Raw genomic sequence first — 10,070 nt, 5'->3', positions numbered from 1 at the left:
AGAGACAGAGACACAGAGAGACACAGAAAGAGAGAGAGAGAAAAGAAAGAATTGTTCAGGTAGACACATAGAATGAGAAAAGGAAGTGGACAGAGAACACACAGTAATGTAGTAATAGATAACTTCTTAGTTATGTTCACTTTATTATTATTGGTTTGTTTTTCTGTTTTGTTTTGTTTTTAGCTCAACCGGGTATTGAACTCAGACCCTTGCACTTGCCAAGGAAGCACTAATTCTACTGAGCCATCTCCCCGGCCCCAAGTTACGTTACCTTTACTGTCAGCATCAGACACCAACTCTAGATAGTTCAAGTTCAAGGAAAATCATGTAATTTGCAGGAAACTGGATGAAACTAGAGACTGCCATGTTAAACAAAATAAGGCAGACTCAGAGAAGTATAGCTTGTTTGTTGTCATATGTGGAATCCAGTTAAGAAAAAAAAAAAAAAAGACATGAAAGTAGAAGAGAGATCTAGGAAGATGACTGGAGGAGGGAGTCAGAAGGGTAATGGAGCATTGGATATGATCAAGGTATGTTATATACAAGTATGAAAGTGCCACAATGAAATAATGACTGTGTAATCAATAGGCACTCATTTTAGAAAATTATAATGTGATGCCTAGTTGGTTACACATCATAATTTCAGAACTTAACTTCACACAGTGATTTGGAGGGTTGTAGGATAAAAGAAGATAGTTTTCTTAATCTGTGATAGAGAGAAAAGTCCATTTTATACATTTTGGACTGATCTTTATGAGCTTACATGGACATTGTAAAAGGATGAGAAAGCTGCCCGAGCATGTGCAAACACCATCTAAATATTTCATCCATTGTTTTTAAACGTGGAGTTTAAAAAGAACAAATAATATAACAACAAAAGGTCACATCTTTGTCTTTGTGCTCTTATTCTACAACCTCCTCAATATCTCCATGTGGATGATTCAAAAACATTTCAAAAAGGCCAACAAACATGGCTTTCTCTCGACTATGCAGAGATAAAGGTCAAAAAGCTACAAATCATCCCTGGCAACAGTTTCTCCCTCATTTCCAGAGCTACACTATCTCCAGCTCTGTCACCCTCACATCCTCCATAGTCCTGGAATCTAGTTTTTTTCTTCTCTTAGTCCAAAGGAATGCCATCTTTCCCTGGACCTCTACAATAGTTTATGACTCATCCACCCTTCCCTTTATCCTTGCTGGTCCTCCAGACGCCAGTCTTAGTTTTCTTTTGGGGGTTTTATTTTGTTTTGTTCTTTTCAAAATGCAAATCCAATCATATTTCCCTTCCATACAAAGTCCTTGATTGGCTTCCTGTGAAAGCCTGGATAAAAACAGTTCTCCTTAAATGGTCCATAAAGCCTTCACAGAGTGGCCTCCTCTTCTCTCCCCAGCTGCATCTAGCCCGGATTTCTCCTGATCTCTATTCCTGACTTTCCTTCAGGTCCTCATGTATGTTGTCTTCTTCCAACCCCAGGAATTTTGCACTTGCCATTCCCTCCCCTGAATCAGTCTTTTTTATTATTATTAATTTTATTGACAAACAAATAGCAATGAAACAGTTTCAAAACTGATTAGTAGGACAGCTTCAACAATTAATACATTGTATATTGTTATCTTAGTAGTGCTTATTCATAGTACAAGATGCAGACATGACATCCTGTCCAAACAGTACAAATCTTTCTTCTCATTGAATTAAGAGAAAGTAGCTGTATATCTATCCTAACTATTTTGTATATACAGATACAAAACGGTCCTTCATCTATATCCCCTTTTTTGTTTAGTTGTGTCAGAGATGGGTATTCCATTGCCATTTAAATATTGTAGGTGTGTGAATTCAGCAAAATAATCCAATATAGTCCAGTAGTCCATAATAGTAATGGGTTATCCATAGGACTGGCAATGTCAGAAGTTGTTGACTTGAGCCTTTTACAGCTGAGCATATTAATATGGCTTTACTTTTTACACCTCGGGCCTGGGTTTGGGCTGGGTCTCTGAATCAGTCTTCCATCAGCCCCCAAGTCCACCCCAACTCATGTGTCTTAGGCAATTCCACCCTCCATATTTCAGCCTGACCAGCCTCTCCAGGGCAGACTCCTCTGTCAGGTAAGTTCACAGAACTGTACTATTATCCCTCAGAGCACATGTTCTCACTTCACAAGTATGCACAATCTTTCTTGTAGACACTCATTTGTGTAATTAAATAAATAGAATCTTTTTCCTTCCCACTGGACCATGACCCCGTATCTGTTTTGTGATCATTATTGTACACTGATGCCAACTCTGCACCTGGCACCTGTACGGGTTCAGTAAACATTTGTCGCAGTAAGGAATGAATATGTGCATGCATGTCCCTCTGAAATGTCTGTTTCCCAGAACTTTGGAATTATTAACCAAAACAATCTTCAAGAAACAATACTACATATTTGCTCCCACCTCTTGGTTATCACACAAGATTAAGCAAGGTATGCTTGCACATACTCTTCAGCGAGACAGTTAGTTATTGCATTTTCATCCCATTTAAGTGGAACTGAAAAAAAAAATGGAACAATATTCATGTAAAAACACCAATGAGTCTGTTCTTGCAGGCACATGTCTATTAAAAGAAAGAATCAATGGGAAATGGCAAACAAAGGCCTGCTTCATGTTATCCTTCACCTTCACACATAATATGGACACTCTGTGATAAAATAAAACAAAAAAAGTTTTATTTTGGTTTGGTTTTTTCAGAACTGGGGATTGAACTCAGGCCTTCTCACTTGCCAGGCCAAAAAAAAAAATGTTTTTAAAATATTACTTTTAACAATCCACATGTTAGAGAAAGTAATTCAGGATATTGCTAATTAAACATTGTATAATTTCAAAAGGCCAAGAAGAGCTTTGTAAGTATCTTTTATATAATTTATAGCTGGATTTTACCTAACACTTTCCTCAATCAGGCACAGCAAGAAGGTCTTATTGATCTTGTTGCCAAGGCACAAGCCCAAGTCTTTGCCACCCAATACTAACAAATGTGCCTCAAATAATTGCCAGCTTCTACCCTTTCATTAAGAATCTCTTCTTTTTCAAAACTAAGGAGGAAAGATCCAGTTTAAAACAAGCCAAGAGACTGAACCTCTAATGTTTATAGATATTATTACTCTGGTTTTTCTTCAAAAGAGAGATTTATGTTGAAAGAGAGAGTTTTGATGTTTTCACACAACCTGCTAAGATTAATTCAAGATAACAAAAGAAGCTTCTGTTGTTGAAAGGTGAAGAAAGGCAAGTATCACATCTGGAGTTTCTGCTGCAGAAGAAATCTATGTGGACAACATTTATTCTTTTTCTCACAACATTGTCTGAACAAGTGGTCTTCAGACCTATTGTACTGATTAAGAAAAATATCATGTAGGGCTCAGTTGGTTAAAAGGCCTTTTGCTTGCAGGAAGATTCCTTGTGACAATGTCAGGAAGGAGTCACAGGAACAGGTACAGCTGAGATCAACATTCATAAGAAAAATTCTTTCCCTGAAGTCGAGTGATTGTTTTAAGGTAGATTTCCCCAGAACAGGCCCCAAGAAAGCATTTGAGTGCACATAGCTATTAATTTGGGAGTAGAAAGTGGGAAAGTTCATCAGGGAAGGAAGAAAGGAAAAGCAGTCAGGAAAGGTGCATTGTCATAAGGACATCCTGTGGGTAACAGGAGCTCACCCTCACTGAGGGGGACCTCAGAGCAGGGAAGAGGCAGGAGCGCTGGCACATTTAAAAACCAACCAGATTTTCCCTGAAAGCTGCTTCCAGAACTGTTCCTTCTCTAGCTTTGCCAGCCGGCTGTGTGATAGTCAGAGAACGCTCTCAGCAAAGAGATGCAGATGCTGACAGCTGGAAGTTGGGCTGTGTGTTCGGAAGCTGCAGGGAAAAGTCGTGGGCAAGCGCCAATAGTATCTGCCACAGGGATGAACTAAATACAAAAATCAATCCAATTCATTGAGTGCTCACTCTGTGAATGGCCTTTCACAGTTATGGCTTCATTTTCTAATTTCCAATGACCATTTGAGGTAGGCATTGTTATTAGGGCCTTACAGCTAAAATGAGAATATGACTAGCGTCTCTGAGGTCATGCACTAGCGCACAGCATGAAGTATCTGGTTTTTGAGTCTCAATTCTGAACCACAACCCTGCACCAGAAGCACTCTCCCTGCCCCTCAATGAATGCACACAGACTCCCCATTCCACACACAGTGGAGCTCAAGATCAACATGTCCTTCCTGACTCTCGGGTGCTGCTCTCATTGCCTTTGCTGGTCCTTTCACATTGGCATCGAAAGCTGTGCCAATTATTCAACAGTCAGTTGACCAAATACAGGACAACTTTGTGCAGAGTCGCAGAGCACTATAAGCCTTTGACTGAAACTTCCAAATGAACATTCCATGTGGGCCAGGGCTCAGTGAGAAAGGAGGTTTAATGAATCTCCCCGTTGGATGACGAAAGGCAGGCTGAACCACCCGAACTTGAACACAATTGTAAGAGGGTCGTCCCAGTGCTTCAGGGCACAAAGTAGCTGTTATCTGAAGTCAGAGAGGAATTTCCTGAAATGGCTGGTAATTGTACAATGAAGCACATCGTAAAGCTTGCTACTCCCTCCACCCTAGTCCCTGATCTCAAAGACAAAGTCGGACTAGTTAGGGCATTGATTTAGACCATGAAATTATTTCCAGAGGCTTTTCCTCCAAAAGAGAAAAACCCACCTACTTAAAATAACCCCTCTTTAATAGACTCACTGTAATAAAGGGCTTGATTTTATGATACTTGCCTTATATATACTCAGAATGAATTCAGACCAACCAAATACCCATCCTTCTGAGAAAGCATCGTAATGACCCCCTATATGTTCACAGCCTTTTAATTTTGGTCCTGAAAAAAAAAAAAACTGAATTCTTTGAAGGTTACGGTGGCCCTCATGTTTCTCTTTTATAACTGTCCAAAGTATTTCCCTAGGTTCTTTGATTCAATGACAAGTCCACTCCTAAGGAGGGGGAAAAAATCATCAGCCCTATAATCATTTTGAATACTAGAAAATTATTAAAAGACATTCAAGAGACAGTCATAGCAAATGCAGGAGCTAGTCTTTAGGCTGGGGAGCTGGAAGCTCAGCAGACATGGGTCCTGCTGTTTCTGCCTGATACTGGTTAACCACGTCTGCCATGCAGGTTACCTGCTGCAGTTTGCATCCTCTGAGTGGAAGGTAATTTGTGTGAGCAGACTACACTGTCTCAACGATTAATTAAAAGGATACTGCTACAAATAGACATCTGGAACAACTCGGAAATCAAATCAGAGCAAGAGACCTCAGAGTCTTCTATACCACAGAACACAGAGGCCCCTGACATCACTTCTTCTGGAGGAAATTTGGTTTCTCGTGCTCTTAATGTAGACATTATAAAAGGGTGGGTTTATAGTAGGATGAAAGAACTTTTAAAGTATTACTGAGAGGAAACCACAAAAAAGTGGTCCAGGGAATGATGAGTTTGGGGGACTTCTCCAAATAACTTCTCCTTTTCTACAGCTTTGCTCAGACATGCTTTTCTGCAGACTGACTCAAACATGTAGGGGTACTTGCTCCTCTTTACAGGATGCGCTTCTTCTGCTAACAACATTCTCATCACTAAAGCATTGGGACAGCTATAATTATGAGATGAACTAGACAGAGCTAATATTAAATAATAATTAAATAATGGGGTAGGAATAGAGCTCAGTGGCAGAGTACTTGCCAAACATGTGAGAGGGCCCGAGTTCAATTCCCCAGCACAAAAAAAAAAAAAGAAAGAAAAGCTAGTCATATTAACTTCTGAGTTGTGAAAGCAGAGTGAATGGATATGCGTGATAAGTTTGTACTATGAGGCAAAAGCCCTAAGTATTGCAGTCAGCATCATCTGCATTACAATCTTGCTTGTAGGTTGTGACTACCAAGTTTTATCTCCTGCTCAAATCAACCAGATAAGGTGATAACAGCACTAGGCTATGCTAAAAGGATGGTAAAAACTAAGACATCAAGGGCCCAAAAACAAACAGGTGGGTATTTAGCTCTGGTTTATGTTACATGTCTTTCTATCTTCAATCCTGCCTGATAAATGATAATGTGAAACAATCATAAATAACATATTGATAGGTATTTTTAAAGTTTAAAAAAGCTGGTGATACAGCAGAAGTTTTGATATATTGCCTTTTATATAAAAGGATATATATATATATATATATATATATATATATATATATATAGAGAGAGAGAGAGAGAGAGAGAGAGAGAGAGAGAAAGAGAGAGCTAATTATATGTAAAATGATCTTAACAAAATCCCCAAATGATTCCCTTCTCTGGAAGAGGTTAAAAGCATCATATTACAGTGACATATGCACACCTAAGCATGTAGCAGTGTGACTCACAGAGGCTAACCCTTGGGAGGGGCCTGTAGGCCCATCAATGGGTGGATGGATAAAGAAAATATGGCATATAGACACAAAGAAGGACTACTCAGCCATAAAGAAGGATGAATCGGAGTCATGTGTAGGAAAATGGATAATTTCTGAGCCCATAACACTAACTGAAATAAATCAGACAAAGAAGGTTAACTACTATATTACATGGCTTCTTTTATATGAGAAACCCAAAGTACAAAAATTTAAAGAGAAAAAGAAAAGATCGGTGATAGGAAACAGGTAGACTTTGTAGGGAGGAGAAGGGAATCTGGGGATGGAGAGAGTAAAAAGATCAAGATCTAATATGTATATGTATCACAAACATATATTTATAATAAAAAGAAAACATCTGTACAAACTTTTGTACATGAATATGCATAGCAGCATTACTCATCACAGCCCCAAAAGTTTTCACGAGGATGCTTGCTGACCATCCCATACCCTTTTACATTCAGTGGCTCTTTACAATGGATGTGAATTTCTCCTTTTGAAGTATTAACTAGGGAAATGAATGGCCTGTTGACATCCAGCAGCCAAGGATGAAAGAATACAGAGCAAGTGGTGCACATAGTAAGGTGAGTCTGGGAGGCACGAGCAAGACTGAGTCCACCAGGAAGACACAGAGCAGCAGCATACTGCGTCAGCCTCCAGCTCTGGATCAGGGGCATTTATGCACTGATTTCCATGCATCCACCATCTGCAATTAGACTCTACTTGATAGCTTCTGGAGCAGGAGTATTATTGACTCCTAGGACTTTGAGGCAGTGGGACTTATTCTGTTGAGAGGGGCAAGAATCCTCAAGCCTGAGATGCAGACTTCCTGAGGTTGGAGACTGGCGGAGCACACAGCATCCCAAGGGCTTTCCCATGGGTGTCTTTCGTAGCACCATCCCTGCCTCGGTGACTGGCAGATCCCCTTGAGATGGTTCCTGGGTTCTTATGCTATGTGTCTGATCAGGTGGAGTTTTGCCTTTGCTTTTATGGACTGTTTTGGGAGGCTCTCAGAATGCAACAAAGCAAAGGAAAGAGTTGGAAAAGAAGGTGGACACTGAGCCTTAGATAGTGGCAACAAACCTGAGTGCCATGCTGTCACTCACTCACTTGGTCATGTCACACACTGTTATGATCTGACCTGGCTCTGAGTCCTCTTCAGCCTGAAATGATTGGCAGATGCTTTCTGTCAAAATTAGCTCTTGAGGGCCGGCCAAATAGCTCAGCAGATTAAAGTGCCTGCAAGCAGGCTCAGGGGCCAGGGATTCGATCCTAGGGCCTTCAGTGCCAGCCCAACCCCCGTGGCATGCTAAAATGGCAATTGAGACTGGGCGTAGTGGCACACAGCTGTTACGGCAGCTCTTGGGAGACTGTAAACAGGTGGATCCAATCTAATAGTGAAACCCTGAACACCCTGTAGACCCTTCTCTAAAATAAAAAATATAAATTAGCTCTTGAGATGGCAGCTGCTTCTCATGTCTTCATCAGATGATGCAAGTGGTTAAGTTACACTGGGGCATATTAATAGTGTCTTGGGTAGGCATAGTGATGTCTGCCTATTATCCCAGCACTCAGAAGGCTGAGGCAGGAGGATTAATGCAATTTCAAGGTTAGCCTGGGTTGCACAGTGAGTTCAGGACCAGCCTGAACTATATAGCGAGACCCTGTCTCAAAACAGCTTTTTAATGTCTTTTTTTTTTTTGTTTTTTCACTGTTCACACCTATATTTCAAGTTTGGAAATGCATATATGCAAGCAGCAATACAAAAGTATTCATGAAAAATGCATAATCTCTGAAGATTATGAAAACATCCCTGCTACCAATACATTTCTAAATACAAAACGGCTACTATATTTGTTAACTTCTGTGTAGCGAGAAAAGTTCATTTTCAAAACATAAAATTCAGTCTTTAGGTGTGAATGGTATGAAGGACAGTCTTTTTTTTTTTTTTTTTTTTTTCTTTCTTTCTTTCTTTTTAAGTTTCTCAGTTGTTTGGGATCTTCAAGCATGCACAAAGCTTTGAACAAGAGGGTCCGCCGAGGAACCGGGCGTCTCTAGGCGTCCAGTTAGGCCAGAGCTGGGAAGGCCTCCGGGTCGTCCACATCCGCAGCAGAAGCACTCGACTTGTCAGTCCCGCTGCCGCGGTTCAGACATCCCCGCGCCCACATCCACCTCGCCCTCCCCTGCCACCTGTCCCGGGCGGCCGAGGTCTCCAAAGTTGATCTCCAGCTGAGACGTGATATCATTTGCGGGCTTCCGGCCGTGATGGTCCATCACGGAGTCTTCAGCGTGAGCCTCTTCACTCTTTGATTTATGAAGAACGAATCCCTTCTTCCACTGTCCATCAGCACCTTCGTTTGGTTTCCGGATATTAAATTCTCCTTTCGCCCTGTCTTTGTTTTGGATCGCCTTCCACTCATCCAAAGTCATCTCTTTTGGACCCTCTTCCTTAACCTCCTCGACTTCGTTCTCTTTATTTTCGGTGCCTGCCACAGGGCGCTCTTCACCTTCAGGTGTCTCCTCAGTCACATTCGATTGATCCAAGTCAGTTAATGCGTCTTTGCCAGCTCCCCGGTGGTGAGACCCGCTGCCTCCTCGTTTGTCCTCGTGCTTCAGGCCACTGTAATGTGAAAAAGAAGATCTATCGCTTCCGCTATGCCTGTCACATTCACGCTTGCCACGAGCATCAAAGCCATCTCCTTGCTCGTGCCACGGCCACGGCCACCTTGCCCTCTTCCAAGGTCACCACGTCCTCGAATAGGCCGGTCACTAATGAGTCTATCAAGTGAAAATTCTCCTCCTCCACCCTTTTCTTCAAGTGGTTTTTCAAATCTTCTTTCACGAGGTGGTCGCCGTTCTGGTCTCCTATCGATTATTTTCCCTTCCCCCTGAAGGTGTGGATCGGGTCTTCTTCCAACACGTCTTATTCCTTCTTTCTTCAGCGCCACGGGCGGCTGCGCCTCCTCTTTCTTGTCCGCTGAGCCGACGTTGGGCGGCAGAGAGTCTAATGTCCTTCTTTTTTCTTGTTCTCCGCTGCCCTCAGCACCTCGAAGGGGTCCGATTCGTCGTCAAATAACTGGTCGAATCTGTTGGTGACCACGCAGCTGAAGCCTTCCTGTAGGTGCCCGGGCATGATGGTGGCTCGGTGGCGCGTTCCTCCACAGATTGCAGTGGGCCGCGCCGAGCCAAGAGCGCCTGCTTCAGCTCTTCCCACAACATTTTTAATAAGTTTTAAAAATGAATTTGTTTCTAGGATTTGGTATGCAGCCTTGAGGAACAGAGGGGCAAGCGGGTAAGGAAGAGCAAGTCCTCATGAGTTACTTGTTGTTGCCATCACAGATGACCCCAAACTTGGCTTAAATAAACCAATGCAAAATTACTGTCTTAGGGGCTGGCGAGATGGCTCAGTGGTCTAAAGCACCTACTTGGAACAAGCTTGGCAAAGCACAGGGACCACGGTTCGATCCCCCAGCACCACATGCCAGCCAGCCCCGCCCCCTGGTGGGCTGAGCTGGCCACACACACACACACACAATAAATAAATTTTTTTAAAAAATGAAAAAAAAATTATTGTCTTAAAGCACAGTAGTTTAGAAATTCAAAGCATGTCTCCCTGAACTAAAGCCAAGG

At 42.0% G+C, this 10,070-nt stretch overlaps 1 pseudogene; it reads right to left on the bottom strand.

Moving 5' to 3' along the window:
• Window positions 1-8,506: 8,506 nt before the first annotated feature.
• LOC101576722 lies at window positions 8,507-9,573 on the bottom strand (annotated as a pseudogene).
• Between the last annotated feature and the right edge of the window lie 497 nt (window positions 9,574-10,070).

This window comes from Octodon degus, unplaced genomic scaffold (assembly GCF_000260255.1).
Source record: "Octodon degus isolate 3935 unplaced genomic scaffold, OctDeg1.0 scaffold00184, whole genome shotgun sequence".
In the NCBI taxonomy this organism is placed as follows: Eukaryota; Metazoa; Chordata; class Mammalia; order Rodentia; family Octodontidae; genus Octodon; species Octodon degus.
This window is presented reverse-complemented; position numbering and strand designations above follow the sequence as displayed.